The following is a 15,584-nucleotide window of genomic DNA, read 5'->3' on the forward strand; positions in this document are numbered from 1 at the left end:
TACCAAGGGATAAGCACCTCAGGAAACACCTGCTCATTTGTCCCCAGTAATCTAAAAACAGTGATTCCCGAAGAACTGCCATCTCCACCAGGACCCAGTGGCAGTGAGCTAAGTGATCTGGCTTTTCCCCCTGCAGTCCATCTGGGGAAATATTTGTGCCTTCTGAGCCCTGCAGTGAGATGCTGCCTGGCCAGGGCTTCTTCATGCATCCAGGTCAGGTCTGCCACCAGCCCCAGGCTTACTGCTGGGACACTGGCAGGACCCCACCCAACCCCAGCTCTCCAGACACTTACTAAGATGTAAAACATGTCACTTTTTCCAATCCCCACACCCTTCTTTCTTCCCTATCCCCTCATTTCTTTCAAGTGCTTTGGTACTTCGCAAACTCCCCTTGGCAGGCTCACACTGTTTGAGGGATTCCTAAATCACAGGCCCATTACTAATTATTATTATTTTGCAGCAGCAATCAGGGACGTGGGGCTCATTAACAAGTTAGCACCTCTGGTTTCCCTGGAAACCTGCAGCTGCCAGGCAACGGCAGCTCTCCGGCCCGAGGCGATGCTACTGCAGTGCCTTCAGCTCTCTCCCAGAAAGATGCTCGGGTTCGGCACGGGCTGGTGAACCCAGCGTCGCCAACGGGATGGGGTTAGGAAACCACGATGTGTCCCCTGCTCTACCTCATCTTCAGGGAGCCTCAGCCCATCTTCCTGATCGTCTTCTGCCACTCACAGCATCATAAACTGCACAGTGGCTTCTCCCTCTCAGTGAGCCATGCAGGCTTTCTCCAAGGGGGAGGGATTTGGAGCACTAATGATGCCCCAGAGTAACAGTGGGACGAAATTGTCAGGTGCCTGCAGTAGCTGCTTTGGAGGTGATGTAACTGCTGACGATTCCTTAGCAGCTATTCAAGGTCCCTTTAAGAGGCAGCACAAAAGATTTCTCTGCTTGACGATGGAAAAATGGAGTGGGGCTTTTTCCTTTGCTCCTTAAAATAAGGCTGGGAAACACCGCTAACCACATACGCTAACTCCGACACAAAGCTTGCTTGTTCACCTTTTCCTGGTGAATCTCAAGGATGGGGAGGAACGACATCCCCTGAGACCCAGCAGTATTAAGATGTAGGGGAGATGGCAGTGGCTTTTCTGGTTGCAGTTAAGCAAAGTTAAGGTCTGCTGCCCTGCCTGAACCCCTGACACTCACCAGGTAGACAGAGGACTGCCCCACAGCCTCATCCACACTGATCTTACAACCCCATCTCGGCTCCCTGCACAAGGCAGGCATCCTCCCTCTGGGACAAGAGCCCCTGTGCTTGCCCCTCCGTGGAGGGAGCATTTTGGGAAGGGGGGAAAGGGCAGCCTTCCCATTGTCCCACAGCACATCACTGTGAGGCAGCCACTGCACCTTTGCCAGGGTTTCAGGCTTGCTGATCTCATTATTTTTTTAATTCTTTTTCTTTCTGCTCCTCCTTTCTATGCCGCAGTCTCCCTTCAATTCCCGTAGGCTGGAAGCAGCATGTGAGGGAGCCCTGCAAGGAGCTGCATGCACCCAAACAGCACCCACTTGTCTCCCTGCATCTCCCATTGCCCTCTGCACCTGCATGCCATGGTCCAGAAAGTGTTTCCCACCAGAGGACGTGGCTGTAGGGCCAGGACGTCCTTCAGCAAAGTGCCAGATGTTGCATTCACACCAGAGGAGGGATGTGGCAAGGAGGCACGTGGCAGTGCTGGCATGGGGGTGGTCAGCCTCGGGTATGCGGCTGGCGGTATGGGGCTGCTCACACTTGAACCACAGACAGGAACACAGGGATGAAAGGAAAGGGGACAAGTCATACCAAGCTGCAAGGGAGTCTTTCCCACGCACCCCTCACCCCACAAGGCAGGCTGGCTCTTCTGGTTGCAGTTAAACCCAAGCGAAGGGGTCCCTCATCCTCTCCTACCATCTGATCTCGTGCCAGCAGTTTTGGACAGGTTATGACTGCAAATCCAACTGCCTCCTAGTCAGCTTTCACCAAAGCAACCTGTGTGCAGTTAAGGATTTACAGACTGGCCACTCCCAGAAAAATTTCTGACTGCAGTCATGGTGGTCAGTCTGAAGATCTGGTCAGGAAGAGCCAACGGGGACAGGAGGGAAAGGAATTTAGCTGGAGTCTAGATGACAAGAGCAGTATCTCCTCCTCTTAGGCTTGTGCTTTTAACATGATTTATATGTTTTTCCCCTTCAGTATAAACACAAGCTTTCATTTTAAAGCCTACAAAAGCCGAGACCAAAGGTTATCCATGACCAGCCAGTCATTTAATCACTGCCTTTGCCCATGCTGAGGAGAGAGCTCCCAAGCATGCTGCTTTCTAATACCAAAGCTATCCCATTTCCATTTTCACGCTGCCAAGCTGAGAGCTGGCCACCCTCTCATCCCAGAGCTAAATGCACCTTCTGCTTTGAGCAGCTTGGCACATATCACAGAGGACATGTCATATCATGTTAGAGAAGGGAAATCTAGTCCTACTGATGCTTCAAGGGCCCTCATTGTCCACCACTTGGTATCCCCATCATTTGCTGCATGACTCCATGAGCCCAGAAGGCTTATCCTGGGGATAAGGTGCTTGTTTGCCCTTTTGCAACAAGAGCAGACAGAGGCAGCCAGCCCAGAAAGGTATGCACTCAGATACTTCCGCAGGGCTGGTCTGGCTCTCTTGTCCTAGGACACCAAACACCATAAATACCTGCTGGGTGCATTTGCAGTCTCTTGGAGAAAGGGTCTCCAGGACCTCCATGCTATTTTCCTGCTACACCTACACACCAAGTGAAAGAAAGAACAGGATTAAGCTGTGGTTCTTCAAGGCTGCAGATAAATAGGCCAGCATTTCACTTCTTAAGCACAGTCCCCACTGACATGAGCTTGTCCATCTCAGCAGAGCGCCAGAGACAGTCACAGGTGAGGTTGAGGCTGGTGAAGCAAGCACAGAGGCAGTCACTGCACCTGCCCAGTGCAGTGCCATTAGGCCCCCATATTTAAATGGTAAAAGGTTGTTGCCCTCTGTCAGCTTTCCCGCAGTTTCTGATGATAACCAGTGCAAACTGAGGTGCAGGTGCAGTTCCCAGCACAGGTTTCCAGTCAGCAGAAACCAATATCCACAGTTATGCCACCCCATGCCCACAAAACTCCGACTCTCCTTAGAAGATCCAGAATTCAACACAAATGCAAGGGGCTACACTGGTATTCCATGGGATGAGGCATTCCTCAGGGTAGTAAACACATTTTACAAGACTTTTCTGGCCTGGTTCAAGGCTTTCTGAATTTCCTATATACACACAATAGCCAAATTGCTCACAGGTTTGGGATGAATTAGAATGTGTCAGCTCAGGATCCACCTCTTACCACAACCCCAAGGAGGAGGCACCAGCTCAGAGTTTCAGAGGATTACCTTTATCTAGAAAAAACACACAAGACAGGCAAAGCCCAAGCTGATGTTCCTGCCCCACTCTCTCCTTTTCCCTTGGGCGCTGTGATTCATTACCAGCTGGTTTTGTTCTGCTAATCCGAGGTGACACAGGGGTCAAACAAAGTGTTTTAAAGGTCTTCCTCTATCCTTACCACCCTGGACAGGCAGATCAGCACATGCCCATTGACCACGCTGAGCCATGGCTTGCTGGTCATATGCCACAGCTGTTTGTGTATGAAAGCCCACCGCCTAGCCCCCTGACAGAGCTGGGTATTGCAGCATTTCGTAACACGGGTCTTCTCTCTTAATCCATATTATCACTGCTATCGTGGGTGGCAAACTAGATGAACTCATTTGCTGGAGGAAACAACCAGCAATATTCCCCTCACGAACTCCAGGCAGATGTTGAAGCATGATATATATGTATTTTAATCCCAGTTGCAAAAATCCCTCTCGAGATATATCATGACATCCACCCAGAGCTTAAGCATCCTCCAACTCATTGCTACACAGCAGGTCTCACTCAGCCCTGCTTCTGACCATGTAAGTGAAAGCACGAGTGATCACACCAAGTAAGCCTTGCCCCTTTAGCTGGTTGACCCCCAGCTAAGAGTAGGTCAGTCATCCTCACCTTCCCACCTGTCCTGCTGGACTCCAACAGAGCTCACTCTTATCTTTGTATCAGGTACTGCTGAATGAACCTTGCTCAGGTGCCAGACAAAGAGGCAGCCAAGCTCAAAGCAGAAGGGATTGCGAGGATGACACAGAATTAACAGGCATCAGCATTCAGCAAGCAAGCGGAGAACGCGGAGATCTATTTTTAATGGTACAATGAGAGCGCTTTACAAAAGGATGTGTCTGGGGAGATTCTGCCCAGTCAGAGATTTGCATTGGGGTTTTTTTGCAGTAGTCAGTGTGCAGGAGGCATTTTGTCTCTTCACCACCCCACATAGCAATTCAGAGGGCCCTGGCTCAGTTTTGGCTGGAGGCTCATTCCTTTGGGTCACCTTCCTGCCCTGCTGCATCCTTCTGACTTTCCACCAGAAGAGCTGAACATGAGGTAAGTCACAGGTAAGGCGTAAAGGACAGCTCCTGGCTTGCTTGGCTTCTGGGTCTCAGCCCTGCTGAGCTAGTACAGCTGCCAGGGACATCTCTGCAAGGTCCACCGACAGCAGCAAAGCAGTTAACATGGTTTTTCATGGGCTAGCTCAAGTCAGCAGTGCTGGCACCCTCTCTGCACCAGCCCTCCACTCAACAGCTTCAAGTGCCAAGCAAGACTCAGGCTGTGTCCGTCCGCTCCCCAGGCAGGGCTGCCAGCCAAGGCAGATGAAGATGGCATGAATAACTCCACTCAAGCTACAGCTCAAGGAGGACCAGGCTGCTATCGCGAGCTTGAGGGTTGTGAGAGGCAATGAAAAAACAATCAGATGATGTAGATACTTCTTGGTTGCTTCTTTTCAACAGTGCACCCCAGAGATGGATGGGCCCTCTTTATCTGGAGCAAAGATCACCTGGTGTTACCCAGGAGGGTCTGGACTTCAACAGATATGTGATTTATGCAGGCACAGATTTAACGTGTGGGAAGGTCTTGACTTGCTTGATGCAAAAAACCTGCAATCACCTAACAGACTGAAATTTCTCTCAGAGCTTCTGCTGCATCAGCTGAATTACCATGTGTTAGCTTTAGACAGCAGCACTCCTCAAAGAACTAAATCCCCTATTAAAAAGACGAAAAGAGGCGAGATGAAAAGCCGGGGATGCGGGCACACCGCGCATCCAAATGCCGGATGAGTAATGTGGGTTGACAGAGACGAACCGGAAAGACGCACTGCATCATTAGCAGGGCTGGAGGAGGTGGAGAGGAGGATGCCAGGGTCATGCTGTCACTGGAATCTCCATACAGGATCAAAGCAGTGGTCCACCTCATTCACATCCCCTCACCATCATTTCCTAATAACAGGTATTCTACAAAAGCCTGTGAGAAGCAAGACAGTGGGTACTTATGGACTAGTCATGCAATAATGTAGGTGTAAAGGGATCTCAGTTCATCTGGTCCAACCCCTCTCTCCCTTAAAGGAGAAGTAACATCAACACCAGAACAGGTTGTCTTGCCCTTCTGGTCACCAAATGACTTGTTCCCAGTCATCAGTGGACTCAAAAATAATGCTCCCCATAACTCAGGATGCAGAAATGCTATATAGAGAGCCACTTCTGCAAATTGCTAGAGGACCCTGAAGGGCTCTGGAGAAATTCCTGAAGAATACAAGGTCTCTGCCCCAAGAGAGGGCTTAGTTTAAAAAAAGTACAATCAAGGGAGACAAGTCATGAATGCACACCTCAGGAAACCATGATATAAACCTTTCTGCACACAGAAACAACAGGGAAAAAGGCATAAGAGGAGTGGGAAGAAAATAGGGAATCAAAGAAGGATTTCCAGCCCCAGATAGGTTGCTGGGATTCCCTTATTTTAAGTCAGTGCAAAATGCAACACTTATTTCAGCTTGATGTAACACAGTCCCTGTATTTCTGTCCTGTTATTGCTCCCCATTTGCACCAAGATACTCTGTGTACTGGACCAGTTTCCAGAGAGCACCTCCAGATTCTCCTCCAAACCCAGCCTGGGCTACCATTGCACCTGTCTTTTGAAACACTGATCCTTCCAAGGTACCATGCAAACAAGCACCACCTGTCACCCTGGCAAACTGGAAGTCCAGAGCAGCAAAATCAATGCTACAGAAGCTCTGGGCAAAGCAAAGGAAGAAACACCCTGCACACCAAGCTAGATTATTCTGTCCAGCTGGGTCTAGAAAACCTTAGAGAAAGAGCCAAACAGCAGAGAGACAGAGCAAGTCATCCTACAGCCAAATGAGCTTGCTCTGCATGAAACCAAAGGCTTGGAGCAGAAGGTCTACAAACATCTCTTGGAAGAGGAAGAGGTAAGAAGACCCTGTTTTCCTTTCCGTGACCTCAAGCTAAAAGGGAGACAAGGTGACCAAGGCACCTGCCATGGCCAGAGCTTGGCATGTTCCCCCACAGTCTCAGCTGCTGGCCCACTTCGGGCAAAGCAACTCTCCCGTGGGCATGAGATACACGCCATGGTCTCCCCCGCCATCAGGTGAGCAGGCAAACGCATTGCCAGGGTGCACTACACCACCCACTGTCCCTGAGGAAACCTGCACTACCACTAAACACACCACAAACTGTCTGGCTTTGACGGCAGCCCCTCATGCCATTAGTGCAGAGCATCTTGGCACGGTCAGTTTTTACCCCCTCTCACATTCTCCTGTCTGTGTTATAATCCTGCACACAAAGTACACCCAGATCTCCTGAGTAAGCTTGAGAAAATCTTGAGCAGAGAGCTTGTTTAGCTTCTTATCTGATGAATGCTCCCAGGCCACTCACCTCCCTTCCCCAAGCCTGCTGTAATTACGTCAGGTGCCTCCTTCCCACTGGCATCAGGCGGGACAGGTGTATCTTCAGAGAAGAAATGCAAAGCTTGAAAAACAGGTTTTAAAACCCAGAGGGCATGGGGATGCAGAGGAGCATTGAAGCTTTCCCCACAGGATGACTGCATTGCCGCTCTGGCTGCAGGAGCTTCTCTGCATAGCAGCAAGGGAAAGAGTGCGGCGAGACCCAGGGGCTGCGCTTAGGGGAGTGTGAGCACCCGGGCATGCCTGCAACCATCTCCCCCCTTAAAACTGCCACTGAACACATGGTGGAGGGGAGAAAGGCCTGCAAACTCTCCCAGCGCAACCTCTGGGAGAGAGCGGTCAGCATCCACAAGCTCCTTCTATTTATCACCTCCTTCTCTACTAGATTCGGTTTGCTGGAACTGTTTCAGTATGATGGCAGCGTCCTATGAGCCTGCATCATAAATCAAGGCTGCCAAGTGCTGGAGCACCTCCTTTTCCTTCTTCCATTCCTGACAGCGTTAACATGCTCTGCACCTGCCTGTGCCCAGGGCTTCAGGAGCCAAGCTGTGCACCAGAGAAACTAACCTCTGATTGCTAGGAACAGCCTTGATTAAAGGCAAGGAAGCAAATCCAAAGAGGAAAACCAACTATAACACACCCCCTATTCCTTAAAGCAGCTGGTGCAGAGGTAAGGGGTAGTAGGGACAGAGTGGGGACTTGCTCATATTCATGCTAAGAGAAGTCATTTCAGAAATCCAGAGACACAATGGGTTTCCAACCTTTGGGGAGTTTTTTGGGGGGAGGATAGGGCTGCACAGGAGAGAAGCTGGTTTTCTCTCATGTCCCAAGATCCAATTTGGCAACATGGGACAGGCACCACTGCTTAGTCCTACCCAGCCCTCAAGGGTGTTTTGGTAGTAATAGTGATGTTGCATTTAATATTAGGTGAATTTAAGCTCTCCAAAGGCAGGCTCCTCAGTGGCTTTCTCTGTGAGGTACCTGGCACCCAGCAAAAACACAGTCTGCAGACAAACATGGTGCAGTATTTGCAAGAATAAACTCCATGCAGTGCCCCAAGACAACGCTCCTAAGGACTGGCCATTTTGCTCAGCTCTCCCAAACTTAGCTGAGGCTAAATTTCAAACAGCAATGCTAGATCCAGGTTTTCCTTCCCTACTCCTTACCTTGTGTCTAGGCAGGGACAACTGAAAGCCACAGGAGGCAAATCTGTCGGGTTAAAAGACTTTGGTATGAGCTGCTGTCATCTCAGCTTGGAAACCTTCCGGTCTCAGGTTTGCACTTCTCAGTTGTGTTGCCAATGAGCTGAGGGCAGGAATTTCTGCCTACTGCCACTGCAAAGAGGCATTTGGGCATCCTTATGCTGCTTACACACCTGCCTGTCCACTCTGGTCCCAGCCATTCAGGTAGTCCTACACATCCAGGCTCTGCCACCGTGGCTGTGTCAGGAAAAACTGGGGACAAGACACCTGCAAGGTGCTTGCGGGCTCTATAAAATCCCAAATGCACTACGGCCAGAAGGGTTTTCTTGGGGCTACAGCTTATTTTGTTTTGGGAACTGTTACAAGCAAAACCAAATCAAGCGCAGGAATCCCCATCCAGACCCAAACCCCCAACAAACCTCTTCCGCAGAGGGAGACCTCCCGACATGGATGCCCTCCGACAGCATGAGCGCAGGGGCACACAGAGTCAAGGCCAAACCTATAAAGACCAATTCCCATGCACTAAGTCCTTCCAAAAACAAAGCTCTCCCACAGCCACGTTTGGGCGCTTAGGCAGCCGTGCCCTGAGCCCTTCACCTTAGCGCAGGAGGATGAGACAATGCAAGCAAGCGTTAAACACCGCTCCACGGGCAAGCTGCTTTCAAGGTTATCATGGCTCCTGCACCAACAGGCACAATCCTCAGCACTACCTGTTCAGGCTTCTTGGATATCCCACCCGTCTCCTGGGGGAAGGGGGTCTACCTTATCACCCCAAATTAGAGGGAAATGGAACCTCCGGCAACAATTCCCAATGTGTTCGTCATCGCTAGCTGCTTGGGATAGGGATGGTCTCTTCCACATATGCTTATGCAGTGCCCAGCTCTCACCAGGGAGCTGTCGATAACTACCGCAATATGAAGGATAAACGCATCCATGCCTAGAAAAATCCAAATATCCCTAACAGAACAGCACTGCACCGCGTTCTTCCTTCTAACGAAACCGCAAATTACTGACCTGTGCACAGAGCTCCCCCAATGCAAGCTGAAGCACTGACATCAGCTTTTGCTGTTGCTCAGGAATTTAATTCTGGGGGAGGAGAAAAGGGAGGGGGGAGCAGGAAGGAGAAGGAACTTATTTATCAATAAGGGAAATAACCAGGAATCTCTAAAAACAAACAACACTCAGCACATAAACCAACATTTATCACTATGTAATAATTGGGGGTGGGTGGGGGGTGATAAATCGTCCAGGCACATTAGGGGAGGTGGAAGGGATTATTTTAAACGGGCAGCTTAACTCATTAATCGCGAGCAGCGCCTTTGGAGCCGCAGCAGTGAAGTGTTGCATTAAAACCCCCGCTGCTGAACACATGCCGGCTTCGTTTAAACGCCAAGGACACAGGGCGACACTCCAACCTCTTTCATCATCAGAAAAACCACAGCGCTGTTAACACCGGCTCCTCAAACACCAGCCCTCAGCCCCGCCAGAAAACCCCTCCATCCGCGACCCCCGGCGCGGCAGGACAGCGGGTATTCCCCGGCGCTTCCCGAGCCCACTCCTCACCTGCACCACCGCCGCCCGGCAAGCGCGCACCGCGAAGGCAGGGTGGGATTTCCACCACCCCCCCGCTCCGAAAACAAGCGCAGCGCCCCCGATATGCGCGGCCGCGGATCGCCAGCTCCCCCCCTTCCCCACTCCCCGCGGTGGGGCTGCTCCCTCCCTAGCCCCAGCACTTCACACGCATCACTTTCCCTCGCACCGGAATAATTCCAGCCCCCCACTGCAAACGCGAAGCCCTGGATCTCGGCATACACACAGGCGCGTACATAGACCGGTACATGCTGTCCCACCGCCGCAGGGCGCGATGCCGGCTCCGCTCCGCACACGCGGGGAGCACCGCACCGCACCGCACCGCACCGCACCGCACCGCCCCCCTCCGCGCTCCTCCCGCCCGCCCTTCACCCCAACCCCGGGGCGCACGGACCCGTCCGTCCCGCTCGGGCTCCCCGCGGGGAGGGGCCGCACTGACCCGGCGCGGCGGGCGCGGGGCCGCCCCGCTCCGCTCCGCGGCCGTTCCGCCGGCGCGGCCGCTGCCGGCGCCGCAGGGCCCGCATGCCCCGGCGGGCGGGGGGGGGGCCCGCTCCGCGCTGCTCCGCGCTGCTCCGCGCCGCTCCGCGCGCCGCCGGGAATGCGCCGGCGATGAGGTCATGCCTTGGGAGCGGGGGGGGGCCGGGGGGGAAAAGGGAAAAAAAAAAAAATAAAAAAATAAGGGGGGGGAAGACAGCGTTGACGTCACCCGCAGCCAATCAGCGCGGGCGGCGCAGGGCAGGGTGACGTCAGCCCCGCGGGCGCGGAGCGAAGCGGAGGGTCTGGGAGACGGGATACCCCGCGTAGAGAGCGGCCTGGGCACCGCAGCGCTTTCTGGGGGTGACCCTCCCGGCCACTGAGGTCCCCGGGGGGTACCCCCAGAGCCGCGGCTGCTCCCGACAAAAGACGCACTGCCGTGTGTTTTTGGGTCATGGATGTTTCCCGGGCTGCCAGGCGCGGGTACGGTTGAGCCAGGAGCTCTCCCGCAGATGGAGCTGCCCCTGTCGGCTGCCAGCACCTTGCCCGCGGCTCGCCCGCCCGCCGGCGCTGCGCACCCCGAATACGCGGTGCTGAGCGTGGGGCAGCGGCGGGCCGCCGGGGCGCCCCACGGGGCTCGCTCGCTCTGGAGCGCCCAAGCTGGAGAAGAACAGACGTAAAGGCAGCGCGGTCTCGGGGAACGGCATGGCAAAGAGTGACCCAAAAGCTGTGCGTTCAGGAGGAGCCTGACCCACAGGTCGGCTCCTGGATGGATGGAATGGGCTCACCCCCATCCGGCTGCGATTTCACCAAAGAGCTGGGCAACTGTCCTGGCTACACAGCAGGGGGTTTTCTCTGTCCTTGGCCCTGGCCTGGCAGCTCCAGCTTAGAGAGGGATTAGGATTTAGAAGCTTACGTTTTGCTGGTGCTTAGGAAATGAAGGGAACCTTCCTCCCTGCTGATACAGATGCCGGATGTTTTAAAATTAACTCTCATCTCTCCAGACGTGCGGCCGGCAGCTTGTTCAAGAAGAATGTCAAGCTCCCACAGTAACTGTCGGCAAAATCTTTCCCAGAAATGTCATTTCTCATAAAGCACCAGAGGTATAAAACCCTTGGATGCTAAAAAGTCTTACTCTCCCCATTGCATAAGCAATGTTGAGTTCATGCCCTTCTCCTACCTCAGGAAATCAGCTCACCCAAAGCTGTCAGCAGGGAAACTTTTACAAAACCAGAGCTACTCTAGCTAAATGCATGGATTTCAGCCCAGTTACCATAACTGATGGCAAGATACTGGGGTAGGATGGGCACTCACTTCTCTAGCAGCTCTATAGCACTTGGTCCTGGTGGGAGCTGGAGCATACCTGACATGGCTGGAAGGAAGCCTTTCCTGCTGGTTTTCCTGCCCAGCTCCCTCCTTGCAGCCATGCAAAACACCCTAGATGGGGAAAATCTGAGAAAGGTATCTCTTGCTTCAGCTTCAGACTGTTTCCTCCCCTGCCCAACACTCCTTTTCAAGGGTAAAATAGAAAAAAAGAGGGGGAAAGGAATGAGTGTGAAAATCCCAAAGCTTCGTTGTAAAAGCTGTTATCTAGGCAGAGAGCCATGAGCTCACAAAGCCTGCTAAAGGAAGAGGATTTAAACAGTTTCTTTCCAGACCCCAGTTAAAATCAATGTTTCCAACCCTAGACCTGGCACATCACTGCCAGATGAGCATCCCAGATCAGCTGTCAGGTAGATTGCTCCCTGGCACGGTGCAAGGGAGGAGTGTGGGAAAGGAGATAGGAGAAGGATTCAGGCTTGCAGTAGGCAAGGGATGGGGAGATGGTGAGAAAGAGACAGGATGGAATGTCCTGAGGGACTGCCAGGCACCTGCCTTGGACTGTTCATTCCAACAACAGACCAAGCTGAGCTCCCTCTTGAGCCTTCATCCCTGGCAACCTCTCCTCAGCCACCCCATGGACCCCCTGCTGCATCCCTGAGTGATGAGAACACAGATTTGACCCACACAAAATCCCTATTGCCAGCAAATAGGAGGAGCTGCTTCAGCGGGGCTGGGTACCAGAGGGACACCGATTCTCACGACCAGCGGGAGAGGCTCCAGCCCAGGAGCTTGCATCTCTCCCACGCCCACTGCTTCTGTGCGAGGCGCTGCAGCCAAGCGCCTGGTGGGGAGAAACCAAAACAAATGATTCACTGCCGTTAAACTGCTCCCGGGATCACAGGGACCAGGAGCAGGCGGTGGCTGAGGCTTGCAAAACCTCACCTGCCTCCCCAAAGCTGGGAGCTAACACTATTTAGATTCCAATCCCACTCAGCCTGACATTCTGGCATTCAGGTGCAGACCCACTGCTATGTTGAAGTGGGCAGCCAGCCTGAGCGAGGACAGTGCTGTGAGCACACCTGGTCAGCTCTGGGTGGCTCAGCCATCCCTATTATCCCTATTTTCCCCAGGGGAAATCAAGCTGGGAGAGCCAGGGTAATGCTGTAATGGTCAGGCAGACAGAACAAAGCAGCCTCGTCTCTAAGCTCCATCTACCAGATGTGAATCTATTGTCTCAGCCCCAGGGCCATCACACCCCCCTCCCCACCAACCATCATGAGCTGAGCAAAAATTATGCAGCAAGTTGCTTATTGCTAAAGGAAAGTGCTTAATTTCAGGTAAATCCCTTAAAAAATAATTTGCCCCACTCAGGTTTTTCCTCTTTCCCAGATTTCAGGTGCATCCAAAGATGGGTTGCTCCCATCTATGTGTTTCAAATGCAAGTTACACTTGTACACGTAGTGGTTCTTGCTAAAATGTTTTCCAGGCCTCCAAACTGCCATGGCAGGCCAAGTGCAGAAAAGCGCAGCAGATTCTCCTGTATCCTGCAGGGATTAAAATCATAACCTGATCATGAAGGAAACTAAAACTAGGAAAAAGGAATCACTGCCAAACCAACTTTCTTATCCATCAAAAAGGAGAGATGTTTTGTCAACCTGCAATTTCTTTAAATGAGTGAATAGTCTTTTTTTAACCTATTCTGGTGTTCAGATGCAGTTCCTCAAAGCACCAGCTGAGCCAGGCTCCAGTCACCCTCCATCCAGCAGGGCTGGCTGTGGCACAGGACACTGTTCCCCCCTTTAGGGGGCATCGGCACCTCAAAACTGTGCTGATAGCTGAGACCAGAGTCAACCTTTGGGCTGACATGGCTCTGCTTCTACCACATGTGGTTGGTTCTGCCATGTGAGTGCCTCTCACCTTCACTGCAGTGTTCCAGAGTGGGGCGCAACATGATGCTGGAGGAAGGGGCTCACTAGGCTTTGTATTGTCCTGTTTTGTAAAGAAAGGTATTGGCTGTGGTGAACTCTCAATCCACCTTAGGAAGGGCATTGCTCCCCTCTTTCACACCTGCCCATGTTCTCCCCAGCTTTCTCCCTTCATGGCCGGGATGCAGCCCAGCACAGATCCCTAGTGGATCCCAGCACGCCACCTTCCTCCTGCCAAGCTCAAAATGGTGTCACTCAGTGAAGAAAGCTGACGTGCTTGAGCAGGCAGAAGGCACTTGCAGCATCACCAGGCAGGTGTGTTTCTCACACGGGGGCTTCCCCGGATCCATCTCCCGTTTCCCAGTAGAAGTGGCTCAGCACTCGAAGGGTGCTGAACCGCGCGTGCACCTCGCAAAAGCAGCCACAGCACAGTTAATCGCAGCAGTAGCAGGCTGGAGGGCTGCGTGCTGTGCCATTCAGCTCCACGCATGCTGCAGAAACATTCATTCTGTGGCTCTCACTGCGCCGCCAGGCGCTCCTGCCAGAGGGAAAAAGGAAAAATAACCCATCATGCATTGAATAAATTCCCTCTGATTCCCTCTGCCCTGGACATGTTGCAGAAAAGCTGGGCTGTAGCGTGGAGATGTGCCAAATGTGGGGCAAGGTTGCTGAGTGCTGGCACAATGGGTCAAAGTCAGGGGATGGGAGGGGTGGAGGAGCAAGACCTTTGCACTGGCACGAATCTATCCTGACAGAGGAGCCCATGCTGGCAGCGTCAGCTGAGCTGCACGGAGGTGTTACAGTAACTGTGCTCAGGTGCAGGAAGTGTACCTGCTCCTTCGCCCCCAGTGCTGAAACGGCGTGCTGTGTTGGCACACACTTGGGTTTGCTCTGGGCAGTGATGGTAGGCGAGTGGCTTAGGTGTGCCTAGAAGCTGTCCAGGGTCATATTCTCTTCTCTGGAGGCAGTGGGAGAGGGATAAGAGAGAGGACAGGGAAAGGGAATGAGGAGAGACACCAAATGGTTTTGTTTTAGTATATTCAAGTCTTAAAAAATAATCTCTGCCCAGTGCTCCCAGACAAGTGCTTTCTTCTCTGTATGTGAATTGGGGATGAGAAAAACATTACCCTGGGCCAGCAGGCAGCACAGAGCTAGGCTCTGTGAATGGGTCTGTCAGGTCCAGACCCTTTTTCTCTACCCTTGTGCTGGTTTTTGTTAGGCTGCTCACCAGTTGCTAGGTTTTTTTTGTTTTGCTTCAATCATTTTCACTGATGAGAGCATCTGCTGCCATCTGTGCCTCCCCCTCCTCCCACCGTCAGGGCCGCGGTCTGCCTGCAGAGCCAGGCACTCCTCACTGTCCAACCTGCCGCGCGTATCTGGGGATGGAGAGGAGGGAAGGGGCAGCTCCATCAGCGCCCTGCTCTTCCCCTGTATCTGCCAACCATACCTGACTGCTGCAATTGCACCAGTCACAGGATGCCCACAGTGCCAAGGTCCCAGAACCTGGTGGCGCTAAGCAAGGCTGCAGTTCCTCCTCTGAGAAGATATCAAGCCATGAGACAGTGCTGGAGGGGAAAACAGAGATGAGAGGGCTTTGGTAAGGTCACGCAGTACAGCAGCACGTGGCTGGAAAGGGAGGTGAGAGCTGCTACTTGCTGGACATGTGACTCTGCCTCCCGGCCCATGAAATGCCTGGGCAGCAGGGTTATGATGCTACAGCTCGGTGTCAGCTTTTGCTGGTGGCTTACACACCGTGCAGAAGAATAGGGGTTGCCATTTGCATCTCTCTCTCTCTGTTAATTTGGGTATCCAGGCTGAAGGCTGCTCTGGCCCTGACTCACCATGCTTTGCCTTCATGCCTGGCAGCTCACCCCTGACAAGGGAACTCGCAGATGCCAGGAGGCCAGGAGGTCCTTACCTGAATTAGCTCTATCTCACCATGTTTATTACTGCCAGCCCGTAGATAAAGGGGAGCTGTGGGGTCGCGTTTACCAACAAAACCCAAACCAGTTCTCCCCAGCCGGGATTCGAGGTGCTCTTGTCTGCAAACTGGTTCGGTGGCATTTGCGCAGGAGCGTCATCACTGAGCCGTGCGTGGCAGCCGGGGCAGAGGCGCGGGTGAGCTCTGAGCCTTGCGTAAGCGCCGCGGGCTTTGCTCACACGCGCTGCTTGGCCCGCAGCCACCTTCCCCTGCCAGCG

At 52.9% G+C, this 15,584-nt stretch overlaps 1 protein-coding gene across 5 annotated transcripts in view; it reads right to left on the reverse strand.

Annotated features, from left to right (window-relative positions):
• The window catches only part of DUSP8 (dual specificity phosphatase 8), a 46,536-nt gene extending 36,300 nt beyond the window's left edge, over positions 1-10,236 (reverse strand). The window contains exon 1 of one of the 5 annotated variants that reach the window (XM_051804070.1): positions 10,103-10,236. The gene's annotated coding sequence lies outside the window, so the exon portion shown is untranslated. Of the gene's footprint in view, positions 1-8,492; positions 8,571-9,832; positions 9,969-10,057 lie in introns of those variants that run through there. The other 4 variants (XM_051804071.1, XM_051804072.1, XM_051804074.1 and 1 more) reach the window with 4 other exon arrangements.
• Between the last annotated feature and the right edge of the window lie 5,348 nt (positions 10,237-15,584).

The sequence above is a fragment of the Manacus candei genome, unplaced genomic scaffold, assembly GCF_025592945.1.
Source record: "Manacus candei isolate 608988 ecotype Guabito, Panama unplaced genomic scaffold, ASM2559294v1 h1tg000060l, whole genome shotgun sequence".
Lineage (NCBI taxonomy): Eukaryota > Metazoa > Chordata > Aves > Passeriformes > Pipridae > Manacus > Manacus candei.